The sequence below is a fragment of the Vulpes vulpes genome, chromosome 15 (genome assembly GCF_048418805.1).
Source record: "Vulpes vulpes isolate BD-2025 chromosome 15, VulVul3, whole genome shotgun sequence".
NCBI classification, from domain to species: Eukaryota; Metazoa; Chordata; class Mammalia; order Carnivora; family Canidae; genus Vulpes; species Vulpes vulpes.
The window spans coordinates 109880007-109890874 of NC_132794.1; positions in this window are offsets into that span (position 1 = coordinate 109880007).

A 10868-nucleotide genomic window follows, 5' to 3' on the forward strand; every position below is an offset into this window, starting at 1 on the left:
GAGAAACGGTCCCTGAACGGGCATTTCAAAGGATCTCAGGGTTATTATAAAACAGGCCAAACCGGGAGAGTCTGCGTTGGTCCATAACACAGCACACTCCAACATGTAGCCATCCGATCAGCCCCATGATCCCTCATCTGGGAGCTGGGCCGAAGGCAAATTCACGGGCTCCATCCCAGAACCAGTGAAGCAGAGTCTTGGGGCGTGGGCAGGAATCTGCTTTCACAGGCTGTCCAGGTGATTCTCATGCACACAAGTTAGAGAACCACTGCTTTAATGAATGGGTGTCTCTGAAGAAATAGACCCACAATTTCAAACACCCAAGACAGGTATCTGTATAACCTTGTATCTGTTGGAGATGCTCCTGGACATTTATGTTTAAATGAGAACCAGCAGTTCCAGAATAATAGTAGAAGAGGAAGGCAAGTCTGACTTCTTGAGAGTCAGAATTTCTGAACCATGAAATGACTCAAATGGAGCAGTTGTTTTTACTGCAGACTTTCCCTAGCAGAGACACCTTGGTAGAGTTTCCATCGAAAATTTTTAATGTTTTCACTTTTTTTTTTTTTAAGATTTTTTTTTTTAATTTATTCATAGACACAGAGAGAGAGGCAGAGACACAGGGAGAGGGAGAAGCAGGCTCCATGCAGGGAGCCTGATGTGGGACTTGATCCCGGTCTCCAGGATCACACCCCAGGCTGCAGGTGGTGCCAAACCGCTGCGCCACCAGGTGCATTTCCGTTGGGATCATGCTTGCAAACAGAACACGTGTGGCTGGAGATGAACCACCAGCAGAGGAGCTCACTGCTTGCATTCGTGTCTCAGTTTACAAAGCAAGTGTGACATGTCCGTTTATGTTGAAACCTCCCAAAGACCCAAAAGCCACCACCGCCACAACCACCCTTGTCAAACCACACAGCACCCACTATCTTGAAACAGGCCCAGGGAGCTGAATGGCTTTGCCAATGGTTCTGACAAGTCATGGGGGGACGGTGGGCCTGGAATCCACCTCTCTTCGGTAGGCCATGTGGATTGTGGGGTGGGACCTCCCTATTTAGAATTGATCTCTGATAATTTGAAATCCAAGGCTGTTGAAAGGTGAAGCAACTCGTCTTCCATGGCCCCCTCTCTCAAGGTAAAGGAAATTTAGCCTCTTCTACATGCTTTTCTACCATTGTGACATTGTCTCTCCTAATGCACCTTGGAAGACATCTTCAGGATGGCTTAGAGGATAATACACAAGAGTGGACAAATCTGAATTCTTTAATCACCTGCTGTGTAAATTTGGATGAGTGATTCTACCTTTTTCTTGACCTCAGCTTTCTGTAAAATGGGGGATGTCACAGCCTACCTCATGCTGTAGTATAAGGTTTATAATATTATGAACATGATATAGTAGATGTTAGATGGCAAATGTTAAATTTTTCTCTCCCTTTTCCTACTGTGTTCTCTTAAATGGGTGTTTCTTAATACCATTACTATTCTGGAGATTTGGAAGTCCCTCTTCTATACCCTACCTTAGCTGCAGGAGACTCACAATCAGTTCTGTTGAGCAGAGGTTCTCGAGTCTAATTCAGGATAGATCAGCATCACCTTGAAAGTTACTCAAAATGCAGGTTCTCGGACCCCACTTCAGACATACTGAATCAGAAACTCTGAGGCCTAGTGTTTCCTGAAGTCCACCTGCTGACTCGAGTGCCCACTCATTTTGAGAACCATTGGTTTATGTCTAAAAGCACACTTTGCAGCCAGCTTACATGAGTTCCTTCCCCCAAACCCCTGCTGACATACCACAAAGCTGCTCTACACCTGGCAGGGGGAAAATGTAGGCTTTTTACTAGGGTTTTAAACCTCTATGAAATTGGATCCTTGGCTAATTTTTCCGACTGGTGTCTTGCTGCCATTCCCCTTCACGCATCTCACTCTAGCCCCAACGACCCCTTTCTTGTTCCTTGAGCACCCCAAACCCATTGCAGCTCAGAGTTCTGTCATTAATATTTGCTTTGCCTCGAATGTACTTCTGAACTCCGATCTCCGTTTTCTCCATGCCTCTGCTGGAGCCCTCAGAAAGGCCTTTCTTGACTATGCTCCCTAAATTCGTCCTCCTCATCCCTATCATTTGATCAACTATTTTCACTTTTCCTTTTAACTATTCTTTAAGGGGTAGATACATTTAGAATGAATTCTATTCCTTCATCTGAAAATGTCTCTCTCCCCATCCCTTCCTGAGGGATAGTTTTGCTGGATATAGAATTTAGGGTTCTTTTCATTCAGTGCTTGAGAGGTATCATGTGCTACTTCTGTCTGGCTGCTGCGGTCACAGATGAGAGGTCTATGGTTTGGAACTGGTGTCCCCATGTAGGTAGGGTGTTATGTCTCTCTGGCTGCTTTCATGTTTGTTTGTCTTTAGTTTTCAAAAATTTCATTATAATGTGTCTTGTCATGGATTTTCTTGAGTTTATCCCGTTTGGAGTTTTCTCTGCTTCTTGAATCTGTGTTTGTTTGTTTGTTTTTAAGATTTTATTTATTTATTCATTAGAGAGAGAGAGAGAGAGAGGCAGAGACACAGGCAGAGGGAGAAGCAGGCTTCATGCAGGGAGCCCGACATGGGACTCGATCCCGGGTCTCCAGGATCAGGCCCTGGGCTGAAGGCGGCGCTAAACCGCTGAGCCACCGGGGCTGCCCTCATTTTTGTAACCCTTATATCTCCTGATTAGGTATGAAAATCTTCCAATGAGCATGTACTTAAATTCTAGTAAATGGCATTGCATTATTTTGTTGCATAGCTAAAGCATAAAGCCTAATCAGCCTTCTAAACTGAGCTTTTAAGTATAAGGGGATTTTTAGTCTCCCCACATTTCCCTTTTTTTTTTTTTTCATTAAAATCTTATATCAGCTTTTGAGGAGCAGTCAAATCCTGAGAATCAATGTAAGGGAAATAAGACCTGAAAAGGAAAAGACTTAGAATTAAATGGTTCAAAATAGTCTCTCTTTCCTGAGGGCTAAAGTACACCAGTACATGGGACAGAATTCAGAACTCTGCGGAAGAGCTGCTGTCCTGAGAGCTGATGTCACATCGCTGTGGCATAGAACATGGGGCTGGGCAGTGGCTGTGCTTCAAAAGCAAGTTCTTCAACCTTGGATCTTAATTCCTTCTAACAAGGGTGATTCTATCCTTCTTTCTCAAATTACGGCTTCCATAAAATACCCTGTTCCCTAAATTTTTTAAAATTGTTTTTAATACTTGGCCTTCATCCAGATCTGGACGGTTTACCTCTAGTAAGTATGCCTCGCAGTTACATTGTTTATGCTGCTTTCCTGGTCACTGTTCCCTAATTTCAGAGCGTCAGATTAAACACTTTGCTGTTTTCAGACCAGTTTTCTTGGGAGAATTTCGGGGGGGAAATGTCCAAAAGGCCTGTCGTCTCCTGGAGAGACAGAATGAGGGGCAGGGGCTCCTAAGATGTCCTGAAACCATAATATGGCAGGACAGTTGTCCATGGGAGAATTAGAAACTTTGTTCCCTTAAAACTCACCACTTCCAAGGTGCGTTTGCATATTCTCAGCATTGTACAGCAGGGCACTTTGAAAAAAGACATTTCCTTTGTCATTCCCAGGAACCATTTTAAACTTGATGAACAGCAAGGGGTCACTGTTGACTCTATCAGTGCATGTATTTCATGAGGCCCAGAGGTTTGGGACTAAAACCACCCGCACAAGGGTGGGCCTGTGTGGTAGTTGTAGCTGCTCATTGCTGCCTGTGAAAAGGAAAAAGATTCTTCCCAATTTCTCTCCTGATTTCCTTCCCACCAGAGTTTACATTTCAGTTGATTTTCATCCACATATAAACCCTATCCCTCTGTGGGCCAGCCTGGGCTCCCTGGGAACATTCATGCATGGTTTAAACGTACGACGCCTGGGGTTTGGGGCTCATGGGTCCCCCGCTGAAGGAAGCTGGGGCCTGGGAGGGGGAGGGAAGCCACGTTCACTGCCTCCCTGTACTTCTCTGCACAGGTGCCTATGACATGCTTGACGTCAAGATCCTGATTGCCATTGGTGGCAGCTTATTGATTGTCACAATTGTGCTGATGGCTGTGGTCCTCTGTCTTTACTACAAACTATTCCGCACATTAAAGTGAGTGATGTGGGTAAGACTGAAAAGCACCCCCTCAAATAGGATACCCGGGGCTCCCTGCCTGAGCAGGGTCATCCCTTGCCCTGTGCCCACACCCAGGGGGAGGTCAGGAGCAGCAGGTAGGTCTGAAAACTCGAAGACAGGTGAGTGTGGAATCTTGGGTTTTCCCCCTTCTGGCTTAGGGCTGTGAGCTCATAAGTAGAATGTTCTCAGCGTGGGGGGGTGGGGGGCTGCTTCTGTGATGCTTTGCCCCACTACCCTCCCGAGTGGCGAGTGGACCCTCAGCCGGCTTACTCCTCACACTGGTGGGCCCTCCCTCTGCCCCAGGCACTGCAGACTGTGCGGGAGGCGTGGGTGAGTCTGTGCCTGGGATTCACTCAGAGGACAGGCTGGATTGACCTCCTCTTAGCAGAGTTGGGGGAGCGGTCAGGGGGTTCTCTCATTCACGTGCATGGCCCTGGGGACAGTGAGGTGGGCCTGGAGGACTTTGGGGAAGCTGAGCTGGGTGAAGGTCCTGGGGACACCTGACAGGGGAGTGCAGCCCAGACAAAAGGTCATTAACTTTGGGGGAGAGGAACCCTGGAGCCTGGGAGAGAGATGGGTCGTGAAGCCGCGCTGTTCCCATCCTAGGGAAGTGAAGCCTGTGAGCTGGAAGGTAAATCCCAGAACATGGGGGGTGGGGGTGGGGGTGGCCAAGTGTGGCCCCTTCCCCATCCTGCTCTGCACTTGATGGGCCTGCAGGGATCGGCTGGGTGATCCACACCTGCGCTTGCTCTCTCTTGTTGGCTGTAACCTGATTTTCCATTTCTAGCAGTGGGAGAGGAAGGGATTGGATAGGAGCTTGGGACAGGGGCCGAGAGCTCTAGTTTCGGGCTGCTGTCATGTATTTGATTGGTCCAGCCCCAAACCTCCCAGATACCCCTGATAATTGTGACAAATGGATGGAGAAGAAAAATTCTAATCCCATGCTCTGTGTCTTTTCTTAAGGGCTTCCAAGGCGTCTGTTCCTCAGGCCACCAGCAGTAATAATCAAATCACAAAGACCCAGGCCACAGTCTCCACTGAGTCCTATCCCAGCCTCAAGTGCTATGACCAGTGCAAAGCGTGTATCAACTACAATCCCCCGCCACCGTGCTACTATGATATAAACGAGGGACTCTGACTTGGGTGGACACAAATACCTTCATGTGCAGTATTTCTTTTCCAGTAGAATTTATTATTCAAGTCAGGGTCAAGTAGTGTTTACATCATATTATGTGCTATTTAACATTATATTTATGTACTTCTGAATAAATGTGCAATACTGAAAACAATCCTCTCTGCCTCTGGCATTTTTGGTGGCGGTTATGTACTTAAACTTTTGTACTACCCACTTGGGATCTTGGGGCAACTAGCTTGTTATACTGCGGAGGAGGAGAGTCAGAGGAGAAAAGAAAAAGGCATGTAAACAATTTAACAGGAAGGGATACTGTGCTAGATGCTTGGGATGGAAAAACCAAAGCTTCTGAAAACTAAGTTTAGAGTAAGCTTCACAGCAGCCTAGGCGGAGAGGGAAACAGCATTTCCAAACGGGACACACTTTGTGCCGATGCTAAATTCTGCTCGGATTTTAGGACATGGAGCCCTCTCTTTGAGACTCCGAAGAAAGGGACATCTTCCTTTGGGTTTTCAAAGATTCAGAACCGGTTTTCAAACATCTGAGGGCTCACTGTCCAGACGCTTATTTCTTGCAGACCCTTGGGCACTAAATTGGCTCTGCGGTTGGATGGCTCCTGTGGGGAGATTCCCTCCCGTGCTCAAAACTGGACTCTTCTCATGGCAGGTGCCAGGGACACCACGAGGTTCTCGTTGGTGCAGGAGTCTGAGGGTAACATGAGACTCCTGCAGGCAGAGCAGGAGCTGTGGGAGAGGCACAGGGATGGACCTTGGGTCAGATGCGGGGAGCTCACAGGCTTACGCCCGGTAGCCTGGGATCCAGGCTGCTTTCTGCCAGCAGTGATGCCAGTGGTGCAATCCACAAGTATTGGGGTATTTGCAGCCACCTGCCCCCGGGGTTAGCTGCAGGGGATGACACCTGGCCAAATAGGTGATGTGGATCAAAGTCCTGGTGGGTGTGAGTTACTAAGACTTTGCCACAGAGAAGACCAAGCCCCTTCCTTGTAACTGGGATCACATCACAAAGTTCAACTCCCGGATTCTGAACACGGGCTCCTCCCCATTCCTGTTACACCTCGACTTCATCACCCCCAGCACTCCTAGCCATCATGCAGTGTGGATTGCCAGTAAGGTACTGTTTAGGACATAAAATGCAACACAGAAAACCCTTCCTCTCTGTAAGTTGCCCGCAGCTGAATTTCTTGGCAGATGCTGCAGCTCAGAGCCAGAGCATTCTAGGTCACAGAATCAGAGGGACAGGGATGGGAAACGAGAACACTTCTGAAGACTCAGAAAGGTCACGTGGTGGAGAGGACTGGACTTGGGTGGCAGGGAAGGTGTGGAAGGTCACCGAGCCAGGCCGTGGGTCCTGATCGGCCCTGACTTGCAGTGGAGCATGGACGTCACTTCTGCTCTCTGGGCTTAGTTTCCGTTTCTGTCAAAAAGCAGCTCGAGCCACTCTATCTCCATTGGAACTCAAAAGATACTTCCTGAACACACTGGATGGTAGTGAGCTCAAGAGCTGAATGCGAGTGATTAAATAAGCAATGTTAAGTACTCTTAATAGTAATCAAAAGAGTGGCGCCTGGCTGGCTCAGTTCCTTGGACGGCTGCCTTTGGCTCAGGTCATGACCTTAGGGTCCTGGATTGAGCCCTGCATCAGGCTCCCTGCTCAGGGGGGAGCCTGCTGCTCCTTCTCCATCTGTCCATCCCCCTGCTTTTGTGTGCTCTATCTCTCAAACAAAATCTTTTTTAAAAAATAGTAATTGAGCGCAGCCCGGGTGGCTCAGTGTTTTAGTGCCTGCCTTCAGCCCAGGGCCTGATCCTGGAGACCCGGGATCGAGTCCCACGTCGGGCTCCCTGCATGGAGCCTGCTTCTCCCTCTCCCTGTGTCTCTGCCTCTCTCTCTGTCTCTCTGTCTCTCATGAATAAATAAAATCTTAAAAAGTAATCAAAATAGTTTAACACAGTTTATTTCTGTGTTTTGAGTTTACTGCTGTATTTGAATTTAAAGGTTTGGGTCAGCAAAGCTATTACCAGATTGACAAAGCTCATTTTGGGGTCATTGCTCATGACACCTAATGGGTTCCAGGCTTTTCTTAGGCATTTATTCCAGACAGAAGACACGGTTCCTGCTCTCAGGTGCTCATAAACACCCTGAAAAGAGAAAGCCCACAAAGCACCACACTCCCCAGGATTTATCAAACAGGCCAGTCAAGTCACCTTGGGCCTTGTGGGGCCCAGGAGATGAGGCAGTCAGGTCTAAAGGAAGTGTGCCCACAGCCTGGCTCCTTCCCAGTGGCAGTGCTCATGCAGGCCACACCCTGCAGCTTAGATGAGGGGTTTTCTCTTCCATCCTGAAGCAGCTGGCTTCACAGAACGGTGGAATGGCCTCTCCAAGACTCGATTACAGCATCAGCTGGGTGCCAATACTTTGCAGGTCTGGGGCAAGGTTCTCCAGAAGGCTTGTGTAGGCTCTGAATCTGCGTGCAGGATACGGTACTATTCCTCTTACGGCCAGGATTCATAGTTCCAGGAATCAAGGGGTGGAAATGGGACTGGCGCCACTCACCACTGCCTCCAGCACCATTACTCCTAGTGAAGTTTTCGTTTCTTATTCCCACACCTTTCTGCTCTGCTGGCCTAGCTAGAGGTCTTAGGTCCAAGGGAGGCATGCTTCTACTAGGAGACACAGTAATGCTTCCACTGAACTGGAAGTGAGGACTGCCACCAGCCACTTTGGGCTCCTTATGCCGTGGAGTTGAAAGACCAAGGAGGAGAGTTACAGTGGTGACGGGGGTGACTGCTCCAGACTTCCAAAGGAGAAACTAAACTACCCAGTGGAGGGGAGGAGGTTGTCTGAAAGCAGATCCCTTAGGGTATCCCTTCAGAATACCATGCTCTGGGATGAAGGTCAATGGACAACAAGGACCCAATCCGGGCAGGATTACTCATGGCCTAGACCCTTCGGGAATGAGGCTTGTGTCATCATGCTAGATGAAGAGTCATGACCAGCTGAGGTTTTTGATGAAAGCAAAGGGAATACAGAATGAGTAGTAGAAGGTAGTTCTAAACCGAACTGTCACGTGACCAATTACAGAAACAAGGACAATCATGAGTCTTATTTCCTCCTTATTGTTATGAACATGCTGGTGCATCTGTACATACACATGTACACATATACCTAATAGGCATATTATTAAGCAAATACCTTTGCTTTCTTTTCTTGTTCCTGTATCATGTAACACGTATTGACTTTTTTTCTTAAGATTTATTTTTTCATGAGAGACACTGAGAGAGAGAGAAGCAGAGACACAGGAGGAGGGAGAAGCAGGCTTCATGCAGGGAGCCCGACGTGGGACTCGATCCCGGGTCTCCAGGATCATGACCTGAGCCAAAGGCAGATGTTTATCCACTGAGCCACCCAGGCGTCCCATGTATTGACTTTATATCAGTACTTAAGTAGTATTTAATTTTATATCACAGTATTTAAGTTACAGGCTCTCAGGAAAACAGTAAACGTTACTGAACTACTTAACTCCTCTTCTGGGGAAGGAATTAGTGTACTTTGCCTCAGCCCATCCCCTCCCTGCTGCCAGGGGAATGACCACAAGGCTCTCACACTCAGTGACGGTAGTTCAGGGCTCGGAGCTCGGAGATCATGTTTATAAGAGACTGGGAAAGGGTGCGGGAAGGAAGGGCGGGTGTGGGGTAGGATGGGGGCGTGCGGACACAGCTGGGGGTGAGCGGCCCTTAGTAATCAGAAGGGTCCCTACTCCTATACTCCTGCCCTACCCACCCCTCACTCTCACACCAGGATGTCCTGTCCCCACCTGGCACGTGGCCAGCCCCAGAAGTCTCTGAGGTGACAGGAACTGAGTGAGGCTGTGCCAGGTGCCTTGGTGAGTGTCCCAGCTCCTTGTGAGCCCAACTTCCCAATGTCACAGGTGCTGGGCTTGCCACTGTGACACCGGTATGAGGCCAAATATTTCGTCCAGGGACTTAACTAGGAATGGATTCCCCTGAGTCACAGTAGAGGCTTGTGCCAATCCCAAGAAGCCCAATATCCTCAGAGCCCAGGGATGGGTTCTGGGCTGCAGGATGGTCAGTCTATCACAGAAGGCTTGAGGGCAACCAGAAAGGGTTTCGACCTACAATATCCAGTCTATCCCTACTGCTACCTCCACAGGAAATCCTTTAAAAATTAGTCACATCATCCTCCTGCTCAGAAAGTTCCATCCAAAGCCCTTAGCTGACCTTCAGGTCCTTCAGCGTTTGCTCCTTGTGCGCCTCTCCTTACCTCACCTCCCACCTCCCTTCCCTTCACCGACCTCCACCACCGGAGGTGGTGGTGCCCTTATTTTGTGCATGTGTTATGTAAGCTACTTGCTGCTTCCTCAGGGCCTTTGCACTTGCTCTTTCTTTTGCCTTAATGCACCTCTCTAGTCCAGACCACACATGTGAGCCTCCCCCTTATCTCTCTGCTGAGATTTCATACTTAAGAAGCATTCCCCGGCCACTCTAATATGGCATCTCCCCCCACTACTGAGGCAGTCACTCTCTATCCCCTCACCCTGCTTTATTTTACTCCTAACAACTCTCACTGTTTGAATTTTTTATTTTTGTTCTCTATCTGCCCCACTTAGAAGGAGTTCCATGAAGGCAGAACTGTGCCTCTCCTGTTCAAGTATTCTCAGGCCCTAAAACATTAATGAAACCTCTTTTAGTTGAGAGGAAAAAAAGAAATCAAGGAAAGGAGGAAGGAAGGAGGGAGGAGAAAGAAGAGGGCCATGCCACACACTCACACACTTGATCTTCCCGGTCTCACTGTGGACACTGGGATTCCCATCGTCTGCAAAACGTCGTGCTCAAGGGACTTTGATTCACCGGCTTCAGGCTTTCTGGACATAATGGTTTGAAATCCTTGAATCCACTGAATCTGGACTTGCATTTCTTCTTCCTCCCATCCTGTGCCATCCCCCTCCTCAGCCTCAGCACCCTGGCAGACATCTGAGCAACCCAGCTGGACCCAGTTTGTCCAGGGGCCACACTAGCTGCCTTCAGAATCCAAAGGCTTTCATTTGGGGACAAGAGCAGCGAAGGTGTAAGATAACAGTAGCGCCACCTGCTTTGAGATCTGAACAAACAACAGGGCAAAGGCTCAGCTCCCGGTTGGTGCCGCAAAGGATGACTCGGTGCCCACTGTGGGCAGGGGCCTCGGAGATCCCCCATGAAGAGCTTTAGCTGGGAACTTTGTGTAGACGTTCCTGGAATGGACTGGGGAGAGCCAACACTCACTGGAGGGATTGCTGATAATCAATCAGGCACACAGCTGCTCTCTTCTCACAAGAGAAGTTTGGCCCTTGCATGGTCAACCTGACACATTTCCCTGAAGGTCTCCAGAAAGCTCTGAAGCCAGATAGGGAACACTTCTGCGAAGTATAAAACTCTCTGCTAACCCTTTAGGGAGCTTCCTAAAACCCAGATTCCCAGGCTGCACCCCATACAATTAGCTCACAATTCTAGAAGGGACCAGGCTTCAGTGATTTTTATTTTAAATTTTTTATTTTGAAATAGA